This window comes from Haliotis rufescens, unplaced genomic scaffold (genome assembly GCF_023055435.1).
Source record: "Haliotis rufescens isolate VD_foot unplaced genomic scaffold, xgHalRufe1.0.p SCAF_58, whole genome shotgun sequence".
In the NCBI taxonomy this organism is placed as follows: domain Eukaryota; kingdom Metazoa; phylum Mollusca; class Gastropoda; order Lepetellida; family Haliotidae; genus Haliotis; species Haliotis rufescens.
The window spans coordinates 80947-99372 of record NW_025964312.1 but is presented as its reverse complement, the minus strand read 5'-3'; the positions used below and the strand labels follow the sequence as shown (position 1 = coordinate 99372).

Genomic DNA, 18426 nt, shown 5'->3' with positions numbered 1-18426 from the left:
GAAGTTTCAATTCTGTTGGAAGTCCATTACTTCCACATAAGACAAACTGGCTTGGCCTGTCGATATTGCCACTGTAAATAAACGTAACATGTGAAAGGCATTTAGAAGTGATACACATCAGGAGTTGAATTTAAGGATGTCAACTTCTTTATTATGAGGAACATAAATTTTCTTCCTTATAAGATGGATGATTGACTATACTATGCTCATGTTTGTTTATTGTCTAAAGTGCCGTCTAAAATGCATACACAGGTGGCTAAGTCGTCTAAGGCCCAATGATCATTGATCAAAGGACAAACGTCTAAGACGTGTAGCTGGGCTTGGTATGAGACGTCAAGCCTATGGGCTGCTAGTCAAAACATGAGGCAGGTTTGGATGATGACGGTGAAGTTTATTCTGAATCAGGTGAAGGGGGTTGGGAGCTGTAAGGGAGAGTCCCCCCTCCATAAGAGTTCATGCAGAATTACAATATTGACATTTGTTTGGTGTTTTTGCAACACTGCACACAGCAATATTCCAGCTACATGAAAACGGTAAATATTTGAATTGATTAATGACATGAGCATAAATTCATGGAATAGGGATACGATGGCATGCCTCAACACTGATAGTGTCGATTTTCTTTATATATAGAATATTCAGGGGTATACACTTCTCAAACAAGGGTAGAAATACCAGTTGTTACTACAAGGACAATGAATGTCACTCAATGTACATTCAAAAGTGTTCACTTCCACGACAAGGTAATTTTCTCACCAGATATTTAAAAAGAATACCCTTTAAAATCTTACCTAAACATCATAAATTGTTGACAGAATTTGGTCTCATGACATCAGTGTTTAGTGCTGTATTACTTCACAATCTTACCTAAACATCATGAATTGTTGACAGAATCAGAATCAACAGTAAAGGCCTTTTTAACATATATAACATAATCACAGACTTACATGTCTACTCTACACAAGGCTCACAATGGGCCTAGTTGCAAAACTACCTGCATCACTGTTCTACTTTCTGTTTATGCCAAGGGATGTTATCTGATAACACTTGTTACACACTTGTTACTCTTATCAGTGTGGTATATCAAATCCATACCTTTACATTTTTAATTATAGTGTTATTTCCAATAATATTAAATTAAATATGATTTATATCAACTAATGTTCAAATTTATAACTTTTGTCTTTGCAAAAATAGGACTGTGTCATTGTCTCCTGCCTCCAGAATATCAGTGTTTAGATGTGAGCTGTATCTCTACTTCGCATATATTCGAAAGGCCACTGTTAGAAAATGTACATTTTTTTATAGTGCACTGGGTGTCCCTTGGTCAACCCTTCCTGAAAGTGTGCGATAGAGATTAACCATTGGGGATTCCGAATCAGAACCGGCCCCAAACCACATCTGCGACAAAATGAATCCAGGGGCTTGGCTCTGTGACTTGGCTGATTGCCTATCATCATACCCCGACGTCACTGGATGTTCGTCATAATATCAACCTCTGGTTTATCTATTCCAGACTAGACCATTTACATGCCGCCGTCATATAACTGAAATATTTATGACTGAGGCATTAAACAATAATCTTGCAACAAAATAAAGATTTAATTAAAAGTACAATAATTATTTTGAACGACAAGAGAGCCTCTATTGTGTGTGGAACAAATTATATTTTCGCATCATTAAAGAATTCTACAAAAATATATACATGTACGTGTACCAGTTCGAAATTCCAGAATATGGTGTCATTTTTAAATTTGACTGTAAACCACAAACTGAAAACTAATAAAAAAACAAATGAACCCTAAAAAGCCAAACTAGAGTACAAATACGTCAATACCTGCGGTAAAGAGTTCTACATTTAACATCACATTTCTTTGTCAACAAACACTTACACGTACTCCGTGCATCCATAACAGATACACCAGACATTAAATGGCAAAAATGACGCTTGCAGTCACAGGTCCAAGGAGTCATACATGAAGATGCAAAACACACGTCCTTCGGCGCCCAAAGTTATAAAAATCCATCCCATTCGAAGCCATTCAATGTTCTCAATGCTAAAATTCTGACCACTTTGCCACAATATTTAAAAATTACGCATTGTTCATAAAATGTAACTCACCTGACACAAGAATGGCTCCTGTTTTGTGTCAACTGTAACGCCAAACGTCATACTGACGAACACAAATCACGTGCCCTCATTAAATAGCAGCGCCTTCTAATAATTAACAAATGTATCTCACAAACAGATCTAGCCAAGCCTGCCATTATCCAGGATCACTACACAGCAAGACCAATTTCAAGCACTTTGAGTTTCCGTGCACAAAGATCTTTAGAGCTTCCTCCCCGAAAACCACAAAGACAAACCTCCCTCAACAAAAAAACGACTTATTACCACCCCTCAACCACACACACACAAAAAGCGAACTGACACCTGCTCATAAAAGTCTGCAATCAAATAGACAGAACACAAATACAAAACGCGGAAACTTTTAACACAAAAGTTGCAAACAAACTACACGAAATAGCCAGTAAATGTATACCTACATCGAAAACAAAATACACACACAACCCGGTCCCATAGTGGAGCATTGAGATCGTTAATGTAGACAAAAAAGAAAAGAGGGAAAGTTCAAATCCCCAATTGGTAAAACACATAGGAAATACACGCAAGAAACTCTCCAGGCACATGAGCAAAATCACTGGGGACATTTCTGTAGCTCCTTATATATTAACAAACCAGAATTCTAGAATATTGTGGGAAACAATTAAAGCCCTTAAATGCACCATTCCACTAATATTCAGAACTTCAGAACGACAAACAAAGAAATGTCAATGCAGTTGCTGTACCCTTCTCGAAATCAAGCAGCTCCACCAACCATCCATTCAAATTTCAAATTTTGATTAATAATTAACCCAAATTCACTCAAAAGCCAGCGTGCACTCATTTAACATACAACCAAACATTAAACTGATAAGAATTACAAACAACACCAAAAACAAAAATACAACCTCAGCAAATGGACAAGACAATATCAGTTACATCATTCGAAAAAACTTCCTTTCCAAATTTCAAAAGTTACTTTTACAGTTTTGAGTCAAATTTGGATATCTGGCACAATCCTCAAACAATGGAAATCAGCCATGGTGGTACCAGTATTTGAACCAGGGAAACCAGGAAATGAGCCGGACTCTTATCGTCCTGTATCGCTTACCTCCCACATTTGTAAAATCATGAAATCTATCATTAAGAACCTGCTCAAGTTCCAAATTTCTCAAAACAGACCTCATTAGCCGTGACAAGAGCGGCTTACTCCAAATCGTCAAACATAAGATCAAATTTTACATTTTAGGTACGATGTCTGGACAGAACAAGCACAAATTCAATACACATTGTCCATATTTATAGAGTTTAGCAATCCCGTCGACTTGGTTTGGTATTATGGTCTACTTATAACACTAGAAAATAAAGCCAAAAATGGACGAATTCTAAATTTCATTCATTTTTTTTTAACTGACTGGAACATAACAGAGTAAAATCAAACAACACCTCATCTGAAACCTACTCTTTAGATAACAGCACTCCACAAGGATGCAGCGGCCACGTGGCCCAGTCACCTAAGGCGCCACGTTTCGCTGTGCAGAGTTGCGTCCCGTGGGCACGCCAGAGACCTATGATTGTGATTTGTCAGCATCATACCCGTGCTCTTGGGTTTCACCGAAGTGGTAAACGTTTGAGACATGCATGACTTCGGGCTTTCCTCCCACATTAAGCTGACACGTCGTGATATTACTTGAATACTATTAAAAGCAGCGTTAAACCCAAATCACTCACTCACAAGGATGCATATTGTCGCCGACACTCTTTTATCCTTTAGCCTGCTGAATTATTTTCACACTTCTTAATTACCCCTGCCTGCTGGATTAATTTTAGCATAAGGCGCTCTAAAGAGGGTGAGTGATTTCAAACTGTCGGTGCCTCATTAAACAAGGGCCAATTGAAGAATATTTTGCACATTTATTCCTGATAGAACACTACACAATACTATATAAAAATATCCCGATGTTTTCAATCATACCAAGGTTAAGACCAAAGCGAACACAAAATTTGTAAATTTTCTTGAACTTACCTGAAATGCATAATTGAAGGTGTTTGCGTTTCATGCTTGGAACCTTTTAACATCGTAACATTTGTGCAAATTGATTTCAATAATCATATCTCCGATATCTTAATTCTTATTGTGTAAAAATTCGGGGTTTTTATCGGCAAATAACAGCGCGATGGTTAACTATGAACCATTTCAGTAAGTTTATTATCTAAACGTTTAACAGAAAAATAACTTAATTTTCGAGGTCATTATGTCGGTTGCAGAAATACGACCATTCGGGTTAATCTGACGTGTCATGTTATACAATTTGCAGGAAACAATAAGTATTCACTAATCCTAATTTCAAGCGTTTTGGTTGAATATGATGCTTGCAAACGTCCTAAAATGAAACATGGCGCGCTTCGCCCGACCTCTGAATCACTTTTTGCTATTTCAATATCAACAAAGTTTACATTGCCTTTATAAATATGCCTTGGCAAAAGTTGACGATCTTCCTAATCGAAGGATGTTTTTTTTTTTAATTTTCCAATTAATATGACGAGAGAAAAACGAAAATAAAGATCGTGAATTCTGACAGCAATATTTCAGTACGTGCAAAGGTCACCGGATGTGATGTCACAGACAGGGATTGTCTGCTGTAATTTTTAGTACCAAAACAATTACAGTAAATTTTAAACTATTTCGCCTATCACATACAGTAAAAACATAAGTCAATACATAGTATCAGTAATCACCACTGATATGAATAAAAATGCGACTTTGACGATATAATTGGCGTATTATTTAATCCGTTTGACCTTGCATGCTCCCGTGACCCGGAAACGGTAGACAATAAATCAACATACCACATGCAAGTTTCTCGGTATCTTTTATTTCAACTTTTGTTGATATTTAAGAATCACCATTCAGTGTTATGGTGAAAATAAATGGGCATGATTAATATTTCTGCGATGTACACGCTGATAAGTTTTACTATTATAAGTGTTTACCGCATGGATATCACGGGACCAGGTGAGCCATTCCGGTACATTCTTTACAGGGCGTTTTAAAGAAACAGTTAATTAATTCATGTAAAAATACTGATGAAATAGTGAAACAAACCGTATTGTTTTTATTATTTTTAAAATATATAACCATCAACCACATAAGAAATTTCACGTTATAACGAAGTGTTGATCTTGAGCTGATCGATCAAAAACATATTTCATAGTTATATTAAAATAATCGAGACTTAAATTTCATATTTTAAGAAAATAAACACTCAAATCATTTGGATCTAGAGCAATACTCAATTTTAATGCAGGAAACGATCAATCTTTGCCGGACGGACCGTACATCTCACGACCAAGATGTTTTGCAACCACAGCACCTGTTCCCCCTTTCAACGTAAAAGGTGGAGTTTATCCAGATCAATATAATTAATTTGTTTTTGCCTTTAATAAACTATTTGGTGTGTTTTTTTTAACATGAAGACTTCAATTATTTAAACATACTATCTCAGGACAACTAAGAAACTCATTTTTTATCACCACGTTTAAACTTGAATGTAATAAATCATACCTAGATCTATGTAAACTAAAGAATTTAATATATGTATTTATATTTTTTCTTAACTATTTTGATTTCTAATAGGGAGCAGACAAACTGAAGAAGAAAAAGATGGTGGGCACCAATCAACCTTATTAGGTCTTTTTTTCAAAAACATTTTTTTTTCAACAATGATTTACATTTATGCATCTTGAAATATATTTTGTATTTTAGATAGGATGAAATTATCTCAAATTAATGAACGAGTTTGGTTTAACGCCGCTTTTAACAGTATTCCAGTTATATCGCGGCGTGTCAGCTTAATGTGGGAGGAAAGCCCGAAGTGATGCAGGTCCCAGACGTTTACCACTTCGGTGAAACCCACGCGCACGGGTATGGTGCTGACAAACCTAGAAACATAATTGGGGCGAACCGGGATTCGAACCCACAATCATAGGTTTCTGGCGTGTCCAAGGGACGCAACTCTGCACAGCGAATCGCGGCGCCTTAGACGGCTGGGCCACCCGTGCCCCCTTATCTCAAATTAATTTCATATTATTATTTTTAGGTAGAAACTCAATATCATGGTTATTTTTTTTTTTAGAATTAACAGACAATACAGAGTATCACAGACATGTAGATTATGTTTGTCTCAGGTATATTCTTTAATCTAATTTGTGTAAGCCTGTCTGCAACAAATTTGTTCAAGTGAGAGGTTAGGCGCTCTACCACCAAAAAATCATGAGTTACTTCCCTTTGACTGTAAACCCAGTGAATCCGGGTGCATAACCGAGCGTATTAAATAACCAATCGCCATGTTGTCTCACGGTCACGTGTTAACGTTAACTTGTGCGGGTCGATATCTCGTTCTTTTCACAGCGACCAGCCAGCAGTAAACACTATCTCATTACAACAAGTTTGTCCCGCCCACCACGTCCTATACTAGGTCAAATAATTGTGAATTCCACATTTATTGGTTACGTTCCACAGTACCACACTGATCTTGATATAACATTGGTATGCTTTAATTTTTTTTCTTTGTGCCATGAATATTCATTGAACATAAAGAACTTGGTAATTTGAAACCACAAGTGCTATTTGTTTCACATGCTACAATAATCATTATGCATAATCCTTACAGTTTTATTCAGCAAATGTTCATAAATCAGTATTAAGTGTAGTCACTTGATGTATTAATTTTGCATCAGCATAATTTTAACGCATTATTTCATTAGTCATGGCAGGCGTACCAAATATGTGACATAATGGTTTGTCACCACAGGACTATTTGAACCTCACGTTGTGTGTAACGGATGGTAAAGTATTTACCGAAAAGTCTGTAGCTAACCTGACCCTCATGTTGTGTGTATCCACAGAGGGTACACAGGATGTGTAATTGTTCATAGCAGGACTAACTGAACCTCACGTTGTGTGTAGCCACGGAAGGTATTCAGTGTGTGTGTTTGTGCTTGTATTATATTCCGGCCCATTTGGTCATGATGTTTACTGTTGCTGCCGCATCACGATGAGCATATCAACCTCGGATGAGATAGCAAGTTAACTTTGTGTGTGTGATAAGTGTACAACCTGTACCCTTGTATAGTACCCTGTATTTTTCTGAATTGCCCATCCTTGTAAGGTCGGTGTTCAGTATCAAAACCTGTCGTGGCTTCCGCCATATAATAAAGCTGCGCCCATATTTTCCCATTCAATTGTCGTTATGTTATCCTTGGCATTCACACTTACACAAAATATCTATTATTTACCATGTTTACTGAAAAAAAACACTTCTTTAATAATTAAATTGTTATATTATCATGGCAGATAAAGAGCCCCAATATGCATAGCTTGCTTAATTTGAATGATAAATATTTAGCATTTCTTGGGATGATAAACTGGTCATATGAAAAATAAGAAATGTATTTTTATGTATTATTCTCCCATTACAAGGTTTACAGTGGTTTATTTTTTCCACATAATCTAATTGGCTTACTGAAAATCGAAAGCTGCGTCGCTGGTAAGTAAAGAAAAAGTCAAATTTATGGGTGATGAAGACATAACCAACAAGAGGTCGTCTTATAACATTTTACCATAAACCTAATTTCTTAACATTAGCAATGTCTAATTTTAATTTTAATACTTTTTACAAAAAAATTATGTGAACAGGTCACTGAAATATATATTTATTATGACTCTTGTTTTCATGAAGATGAAAAGAAGAAAATGTTAATTTTGAATTACCTATTATCAGTTAGTTTTAACTTCTAATCTGATAAAATAAGAAAAGAATAAAGTTTGGAGGTAACTGTTACAGTAAAATAACAATGTAACATTACAAGGGTATTAAAATGCAAATATTTGTAAAACTTTTGGAACGATAATTTATTGTTTACATATATCCTATGTTTTTATGTTTCACACACAACAAAGTATTGTGCTTCTCAAATTCACATTGTTTCTTGTCATTCACGAATATGGGGAAATTTGATAACTCATTTAAGAACATTTTTTGTGTTATTATGTTAAATATTATGTTCAAAAGAATAATTGTCCAGTGAATAAGTTTATTCTGTTATATATAATAAAAAACGCATGTGCTCACCATGTTAAGGAACAAAAAAATATATAAAAAATGACATGAAATAATCATCATTTTACATATTAAATTATTCACTGTAAAATTAGTTTTTAAGAGGAAAATTCGTTCAAAAATATTACAATCCATTGATGGACTTGAGAAGATTTACCTAGCAGTAATCAGCTGACTAGTTGCATGAGTTGTTATTTATAGAATCTTGCCTTAACAATCCTGCTGACAGTTCCTTGGGCCCTTGTTTTTCGTTAACAATATTTCACAATATTTAAGACAATATTTAATTTCCTCTTAATTGTGTTTATAACATTTGTTTCTAGCGAACAAATAAACGAATAACGTATTTACATACACTAAAAAGGTGGGCCTATTTAGCGTTGGGCATTGAGAATGATAGTCACGGCGAAACGAATGTAAATAAAGTTATGGGCCAAGTAATCCAAAACAATTAACAGATATCAAATAACATCACATTATTCTCAAAACGTTACTCCCATCAGCTTTTAATAGTTAACAAAAATAATAATATGAATACTAAAAAGTGGCTTGCCTGTCACGGGAACACTCGTGTGGGTTGTCTTCGCTAGATCCTTTTTACCTGTTTGTTGTGCAGTTGTTTTACTGAGCATATTCGAAGACGAACACATTACATTTGGGACAGTTTTCCTTTTATAATACATTCATAGATTCTAGCATGATTTTAGAACAATTTCACGAAGCATTTTTAAATTTATTCCAAAAATATGAAGACTGTCATGCTTGGTTATAGATTTGTAATTGTTTATTTATTTACAGCTGTTTACAGGTTTTAAAATTTTATTGGTCAATGCATCAGTACAGCGTTACTGATCAAACTTCAGTTATTGTCTTAAGTTTAAAAATATTTTATTCAACAATTATTATCTTTCATCAATTATGTGAATAAGTAACAATTTGATGTCATTTAATTTTAGTATTACATGAATAATGAAAAAAATTAATCAGATCCTTAACATGTACATACTAAACTCATATGGACATTCATTTTGTGCATTAAGTGGTTTGTTTCCAAATAAAACAATTCAAAAATATATTTGTGATATGAATATGACACATTACTTACTTGTAACAGTACATGAAGGTTTTGCTTGTTTAATCACAAAAACCATGGTGGTACATAAGCTGGTGATTTAGCCATATGTTTCTAAAAAAATCTATTTCAATCTTCTGGTTGGAGTGAAAAGAAATGTGCCTGTATACATGTTTACCCTTGCCAGATGTATTTTGTTCTGGTCTGACTTTAGTTCACTTTATGTGGTCTATTTTGCATATACAGGTACAGCTGCAAACCTGTTTTTCCTTTGTATGCAATCACAGTACTAGTATCACAACTTTCTCAGCTGGTGTGTATAAAAGTTCCCTGTCATCATGAAACAAGAATTATAAAGGAAAGTCATATTCACAATTAAAACATATCTGTCTTTCCTTGAATACTCTTTGTCTAAGTGCCAGAAATTATCAGTGTCATAAAAAAAATTAAAAGAGATTTTCATAAGGACTTTTCTTTGATAGACCTAAGTCATACCATGTGTCAAGTTATGTAGAATTATAACTTTAAAAGCCCTCATGTGTCCATATTTTTCACCTTTTCTATATGTTTAGGACAAAATGTGCGCCATGTAGATCTGCCTGTTTTGTTACATAAAACAAATTTTTGTCTTAAAATGAGAAAAGGAATCATTCAGACGATGTTGTTTTATCCCACTGATTCACGAAAACCAGTTGAAATCTACAGTAGATCTAGTGACTTTTGTACCCAAAATCTCTAGCTATTTGGTACCCAAGTGGGTATGTGATTTTGTAGATCTACCTAGAATTATTTCAAAGATAAACATTAATTTTGGTGTCTTAAACTTAACATACTATCAAAACAAAACATTCTAACTTAGGTTAAACCAACTTAACTGGCCTCTTCTTCAGTGACAAGACGTCAATTTTCTATCAAAACTAAACAATCACTTTCAAGGATCACAGTCATAATCATATTATGAACTTGATGAAATATTTTATTGTGTGTGCTGTTCATCTACATGCAAACATAAATATGATTATAAATCTTGTCTAATTTTCTTAGGTACGATTTCACAAAGTATTTTGGGTACAATTTAATTTGTTTTGGGTACAAAATCACATATAGGAGCCATTGTATATTTGCACTACCTCCATACAGTCGTCGTGTGCCAAAATATTAATCGGTTCAGAGGACGGGAGGTTCTCAGAAAGTGTTAAACAACATCTTTAATATTCTAAATTGTTCTCTTTGTAATGTTGGACCAATATATCGCATTATAATAACATTATATCGCTCTCCATTTCCAGATAATAATTTTAAATTAAAATCCATTACGATTTCAGATTTGGATTGACACATTTCATGGCGACACGAAGAAATATCAAACAAATTGGAGTGAAGACTGCTCTTCAGATCAATAAATAGTAAATAGTTGACAAAAAATAGTAAATTATGTATCTTCTTTTGAATTTGAATCTATTTCGGAGTTTCTTTATGATAGCTTACAAACATTTGCATATTTTGCTTCCATGACGTGTCACGTGTGGTACGTGCTTCCGGTTTCAGAAATGATAGCTGAAATTGCAAGTATTGTGATTATTTTTTGTAAAGTGCACTAATTTGCTATTGAATGGTTTACCTAGAATGTATATCAGTTCAGATTTCGCCTATCATCCAATATTTGTCATATTTCGCAGTGTTTGTTGACTTTGTTCAACTCAACAAATCGCGAGTTAGGCCACTCCCATAAATTGTCACTGACGTTTGTCGTCTTGTCAATGTGTTCGAAAGTTTATCAAACGAAATCATTTGCAAACTCTTTAAAAATGATTTTTTACAAAGATTTATACATGCTTCTCAATAATTCTAGAAAATTAAGTTAGATGTAGCAAAATGATTGGAATAGTCTAATGGGATAACTGTGCATGTGGAGTTGTTTGAGTTTGTTTGTTTGTTTGTTGGAGTTGCTATGATCGTACAAGGTCCATCCAATCGATGATGTTATGATTCAGATTGTTTTTGTTTACAATTAGTTACACCAAAAGTTGCTTATTTTTAGAAATTAAGGAACATGTGTGTTTTCCTTTCGTCAGCAAACAAAAAAGTATGATCGAATAGGAAAAATGATGAAATTATAAAGAAAATATCGGACTGCATGCCGCTCAAAGTGAAGTGCCAAAAGTCAACAATGGCCGTTTGGCCGAAACTTTTTTAACTCGCGATATTTTCTTTTTGAGGTAATTAAACTACGGAGAGTTTTAATATTGAGCAAGCTGAGCAGTTATGCATGCCATACGTATGCGCAATGTTACGCAAAGCCTTCTTGGTATATAGATATGGCGAGTTTTATTTTGGGGTTCGACATCAGATGCACGGGAAGTGACACCTCTGTCGAATGGGTTCTACGTTAGGTGCAGAGCTTTAACTTCATGATCGATAACCTTTTTCTAAAATTCCATTAAAAACGACTCCACAGCTAAACTTGTTGATAACCTCTAACTTCATCAAGTCAATAATTCAAGATAAAAAAAACAAACATAACCTGTACAAAATCAAATTAAAAATTGGTCTTCTAAATGGGGATTTACAATTAAGTTAAAAATAAAACCCATTAAGTTCTTATTTAAAAACAAATATATGCCAAATTTTACACTCAACAGAACACCTACATAACGAAGACATTACTATCCATAAAGGAACAAAATTCCTTGGAGCTACATTTGTCCAATAGCTAACACGGACATCCCATATGCTTAATTTTGTCAATTCATCCTAAAAAATCTAAACCTCATGAGGGCCATACAGACATGGATGTAGACAGACAAACCCTTTTGAACATATATCAAACACTCATACAATCAAATTAGGTCTGTGCCGCGCGCCGGTATTAAACTCCATATCAATTATAAATAATAATAAACCAAGCTCCATACAATATGAAACAGTTAACTAGCCATGGAGACCTGGTCCTACCAACACACACTGCTACTATAAGGCTCCACCTTAAACCTACATAGAAGGCAACAAATGAGCCTCAACTACGGGGCTAGGACCTTACATAATTGATTTTGTGGTCAGGATTTCATCAAGGTCATGATTCATGTCAACCAATAATCTGACATATAGGCAGGTGGTCGTCGGCGCCTGGACAAAAACAGGACGGGGCACCCGTCTTGCGAGCGCGACCGTGTTTCTCCGGGTATATTATTGTCATAAAATTCCAAGTTCATAAATAGGCAAATTACTTACAAATCCGGCTTGCCAGACCATAAAAAGAAGGCGAAGACGGCTCCGGTAGTCATTCGAGACCATTTAATGGCAGTCTATTATTTCATCATCATCCAGGCAAGGGATGGCACTTTGGCAACACACGGATTGCACGTGGCTACATAAAGAGTATGTATCGGGTGCATGTAATTGTTGATCCGGCAACGGAATGACAGACAAATGAAATTACACCCCACGACATGTACACAACATCCGCAATAGGCAAAAAGCCTTACTATTCCTATGATAACTGAAAAACATTCTTTCAATTACCAAATACCAACCATATCTACAAAACCATAACAATAAAATATCATAACACAAGCACAACCACCCTTATAAAGTTCAAAACATCCCCAAAACCATCTACCTAACACACCTCTTTAAACTACTCCATGCCCACAACCTAAACAATGTTCCACCTGCTGCACTACCAAACACATAAATACAGATACCACATGGTCTCTGATACATACAAATACCCACCGGGATAGAAATGTCACTACACACTACAATCGCAATCCAAATTAACAAAAACAGCAAAAACGCAACAAGAGTACTCATCACATAAATCGAAACTCGCCTTGAAAGTAAATCAACCTATTTTAATAACTTCTAATTGCCATTTTTAAAAAATACACTCATTCTAATTTCGTTGATATATTGGCTATATCAGTAATATTAATTAAATCAGGTAACAAATATAAACAAACAAACTTTCACATTATTTCCGACTCATTGAGCTCTGTTAAAGCAAACTCTCTAAAACCCTGACTTAATCAATAATATTATACATCACCATTATAACATCAGATCTAAAACCAATAGGTAACACAATAACCTTACAATAGATTCCTTGCAATACAAACATTGGAATGGAAATGGAATTCCGCGGGCCTGGCAGTAGTTCTACAAACCTATCCCCAGGAATAATCTTCACTACTGGAAAACCTAAAAGCACTTATGAAAAATAGTATCAAAATTCAAATTTTCAAATTATTCTTCAAAACACTAGATCCACCTGAATTTAATCCCTCTTAACAAATTCCAAGATTAAATGCACAAATGTTCAAATATCACACTTTTAGATACAATAATTTTCAGAATTCTCCGTGGCACATCAAATTTAAGCTATACATTATACAAACGAAACAGACACACTGATGGCAACTGCCCACTTTGCAATTCACCCAAGGATACTGCATACTGGTGTCCCCTATAACATGCTCACCATCCCGATTTTACCATTCTCTTCCTTTTCTCTTTAAAATGTTCTGCCTTTACTCTTAAGTCCAATATTCTTCCGTCAGTCTTCACATCAATAACAATTTTTTACAAGAAATGTCAGTCTACAAAATACACCCGGATCGGATCCATCTATCTATCTATTTATCTATCATTTCATTATTTATTTACCTATACCATTTCCCTAAGTGAATATTTACCATATTACTACTATTTTCTATCTATCTATCTATATATCTATCTATCTATATATCTATCTATCTATCGTTTCATTATTATTAACCTATATATCATTACTCTGAATATTTACCTTAATACTACTATTTTCCATACATACTAAATAGAATACAACTCCACGCGAAGTACTTATTTAATATATTGTATGTAATTAACAACTTCTCTGTAACTTAACATATGACTAAAATGGGCACTACCTCAGGTTATAGTTTTTTGGACCAGGTGTGTTATATCTTTATTCACTATGATTATATATTATTCCTTGAAGCCACCCGTCCCCATGTACGAAATTGAAACTTTCGGAAGTGGACGTAAAATACCTAAATGATGACGATTATACAGTTTTGCTTGACAACGATATGAGGACCTATACCAACACGTTTCTATTATAGTGAAATAAAGAATGGATGTTGTTATACATAAATTGTGTCCATTTTGGTCATCCATCAACTTCTAAGAAACCAAACATGACAGTCGTAATTCTGTAGGCAGCTGTGGATACCCCTGTTTATTCAAATGTGTCAGTTTCGTCTATGGTCAATAATGCTGGCGGCCTAGATAATATTGGGCGTTCTGGAATTACACAAAGTGTAGGAAATAGTGAGTGAGTTACGTTTAACGCCGCTTTGAACAATGTTCCAGTTATGTCGCGGTGCCTGAGCTTGACTGAGAGAGAACTCCGAAGTGATGCAGATCTCAGACGTTTACCACACGGGACGAGTACATGTATGGTGTTCTTCGAACCCAGAATCATAGGAACAACAGTTAACATTATTAACAATTCTACGAATACTACCTCTTTTACATCATTGCCAAATTAGTTTCTCAACTGGTTGTGGATTGTTTACAGTGGAGATGACTTCTGTTGAAGGTAAAAAGAGTTACAGTGTGATGACAGCCGATACACAGGACTACTATCAATTGTGTACTTGAGGTAGGAATTTAATTTTTTTAACAATGATAAATGTTGTTTAAAAAACGCCGCGATTCGCTGTGCTGACTTGTGTCCCTTGGGCACGCCAGAAATCTATGATTGTGGGTTCGAATCCTGGTTCGCTCCGATTATGTTTCTAGGTTTGTCAGCACCATACCCATGCTCGTTGGTTTCACCGAAGGTGTAAACGTCTGAGACCTGCATCACTTCGGGTTATCTTCTCACATTAAGCTGACCCGCCGCGATGTAACTGGAATACCGGTGCTGTAAAAAGCGGCGTTAAACCCAACTCAACTCACCAACTCCTTAACAACCGTTATGTGTTCAGTTAGTGCATATTGATGATGTTGACGGTGCCTGTCCAAACATTGATAACATCTCCTCGATACATATTTCCTTTGTGCCCAGTGATCTGCGTTAACGGAAAAACTTTGGACACAGAGCGGCAGCAGCATACAGTACTTTCATGAATGATTTAAGTTTGTTTTACCAATTGGCTGACGACGGAATCATGTCACTTTGTTCCACGCCGTCTCTTTATAATATTTTGTAAAAATGATGTATGGACATGGGGGTTTATTGGTAATAGTATAGGAAATTTAGGCATTTCTAACTTAGGCATTTCACGTATGGAATATGTGTTTTACATCATCCCGTTAGGCCACGAAGATCCGGGTAGAGAATAGATCTTCAGAAACCCATGCGTGCCGTAAGATGCGACTATGCTGGTCGTAAGAGGCGACTAACAGGGTCAGGTGATCAGGCTCGCTAACTTGGTTGATGCATGTCATCGTATCACAATTGCGTTGAACGTTGCTGATGATGTCAATCACTGGATTGTTTGGTCCAGACTATTATTTACAGACCGCCGTCATATAGCTGGAATATTGCTGATTACCGTGTTAAACAACAAACAAACATATACATTTCCGTTATATTGTTAGTTGTTTAGTTTTCTTTGTAACAAATGCCCTAAATTCATAAAATGTGTTAGAAAATGTATCTCAATAATGAAAGTGAGTCGCGTGACCTGAATAGTCTACTGCGCGTTTCGATAATATGAATTCGGTAAGTACGATGGTAACCACATATGAGGCAAAACAATTTCATTTTTACTCATATTCCTCTTGTTTTGATTCTAAACGTTTTAACATGTATCAGAATTAGTTAGTCATCATTTTATGAATTTTTAAAGTTATAATCCGTAACTCTTAATATTACATTTGTGTTTCCCACAATGACCAAGAGCACCCTGTGAGGGCCGATCATTAGCATTTTGTGTCTGCCGAAATCTGTTCAAAAGTCTGCAAATCGCAGACTGAGACACAAAATATTGGCCACCTCTGGTTGAGTCCTACTAGTTTGAAGCATGCCAATAGCCATGTGGCATTAGGCGTTCATCATTCTTAATCTTATCAAATATACTGCATAAAAGAAAGGATGAAGGGCTTATGTGTTATAAAGACTACATCTTGTACGAGCTTGTAACAGTATATCATCAGTAAAATGTTCAGCGATACTTACCAGCTGTGACCAAGCACTGCCTGAGTCCAGTACTAGCTCTAAATGCAGCACCGCATTACGCCAGTCCCTGACTTTATAGTGTTACCTTTAGTTACAATAAGTCACATGACCGACCGGGTTTGGCCACATGCGCTGTATACAAATGCACAACGTCTGTGCAATCCAACACAAAAGGAGAAACATATGACGTCATACTGGTGACAGGTAGAGATATAAATATATGTTCTGTGACAACAGCACTTGGCCTTACTCCCATGAACGGCTCTGTACAGTTTTTTACTATATTTTAATAAATTTGTAAATGCATCGTACCAAATGTATATGACTATGCCTGTTAAATGATCAGATTATATATGGCTGCCCTCCTGCGGTTTTAGTTAATCTTTTAGCAGTTGTTACTGACTTGTTCATCCTCTCTAGTGTATCATGTAGTGTAACTATTCAATTCCAGCTTATCCTTGTTGATTAAATCTATTATCATGCAATACATTCTATAACAAATTCCCCTTTACCAATTTAAACCTGAGTGATGTGTTGACCCATACAGCCCTATTTGAGGCCCAAATACTACCACCACGGGCAATCGAGATGTCCTAGTTAAATCATGATTTCACAAAACTACGTTCTAGTACATTGCTCTCATTTGCAGATCAGCTATGATTCCAGTTGAATTGCCATGGAATGATATCAGCAACAATTAAATCACAACTAGTACTACAACAAAAATTACAATAAGTGTGTCGACATGTCACATCAGTACAGGGGGCGGTGATTGGGAATTATACAATGTACACATGTATATAGATGGTCGACTTGTCACATCAGTACAGGGGGCGGTGATTGGGAATTATACAATGTACACTTGTATATAGAGGGTCGACTTGTCACATCAGTACAGGGGGCGGTGATTTGGAATTAAACAACACGATGGAATGTTTGGATCGTACCAGCAAACATTTCAAATGACTTCAATACTGTCATGCTTTGAACACGATCGCGCTACTTGACAGGGTTGCCCTACGAAAACAACAGTAGCCGAGGAGATGAATGTTGAAGGAGATGAATGGCAACTGACTGATCAGTTTACTTGGCTTTTCCCGATGAACGAACGAATCAGTGTCTCTTTGGAAAAATAGGTAAACGTTTCACATTGCATAATTTTCATGCTCATAATCTAAATCCGATGTATCCAACCAGTGGCGTTTCACAGAGATTCCTATCTACTAGTCTATTTGATCGGACAAATGTAAAAACGTCAAACCCCATTTCATCTCACTTACACAAAAGGCGAATTTCTTGTTAGCATTCAACACCCCAGTTGTAATAAATGACATTGAACTGAAAACATATCACCTGATTTGTTTAAAGAGTCTGAAGATATATTGTTACCAAAAAATGTACTTCGAATGACTCATTTCATATTGGAACATGGATAATTTCCCCGGTCAGTTGGTATCATAGTTCCGATACACAAACAGGGCGTCTCAGATAACACTGACAATAACAGGGGCATTACACTGTAAAGTGTTACAGCAAATTATTCATGTTTATCTGTCTGATTTACTCAGTTGCAAACTTTGTCTCCCTGTAAGTTGCGTTTGTTTTCTCTTTTATATTCAAGGCAATTCATACGGCGGCCATTTTGTGAACTTTAAAACTACTTTGAGTGTAATTGATAGGAGGTATTAAACTCACAACATTCCCTGCGTATCACTGTGGATCGACGTGACGAATGAGTCGTGCTTTCCTCGGGAATAGCCACTTCTCCTAAAGACGTTATGTACCACATACCTGTTCCTTCATGCGGCTCACCATGCTTAAACATGTCCAACTTTCTGAATACAAATACTTCTCGCATAGTGTGTCCCATTGACTTAAACCCCATTAAAATTGTTTATTTCACAGGCCATTGCACACACGAATATCCCCTGTGTCGCTG

At 35.7% G+C, this 18426-nt stretch overlaps 1 protein-coding gene across 1 annotated transcript in view; it reads right to left on the bottom strand.

The window, feature by feature from the left end:
- The window catches only part of LOC124125871, a 77879-nt gene extending 60574 nt beyond the window's left edge, over positions 1-17305 (bottom strand). Inside the window, exon 1 of the mRNA XM_048385401.1 lies at positions 16488-17305. The gene's annotated coding sequence lies outside the window, so the exon portion shown is untranslated. The remainder of the gene's footprint in view (positions 1-16487) is intronic.
- Positions 17306-18426: the final 1121 nt, after the last annotated feature.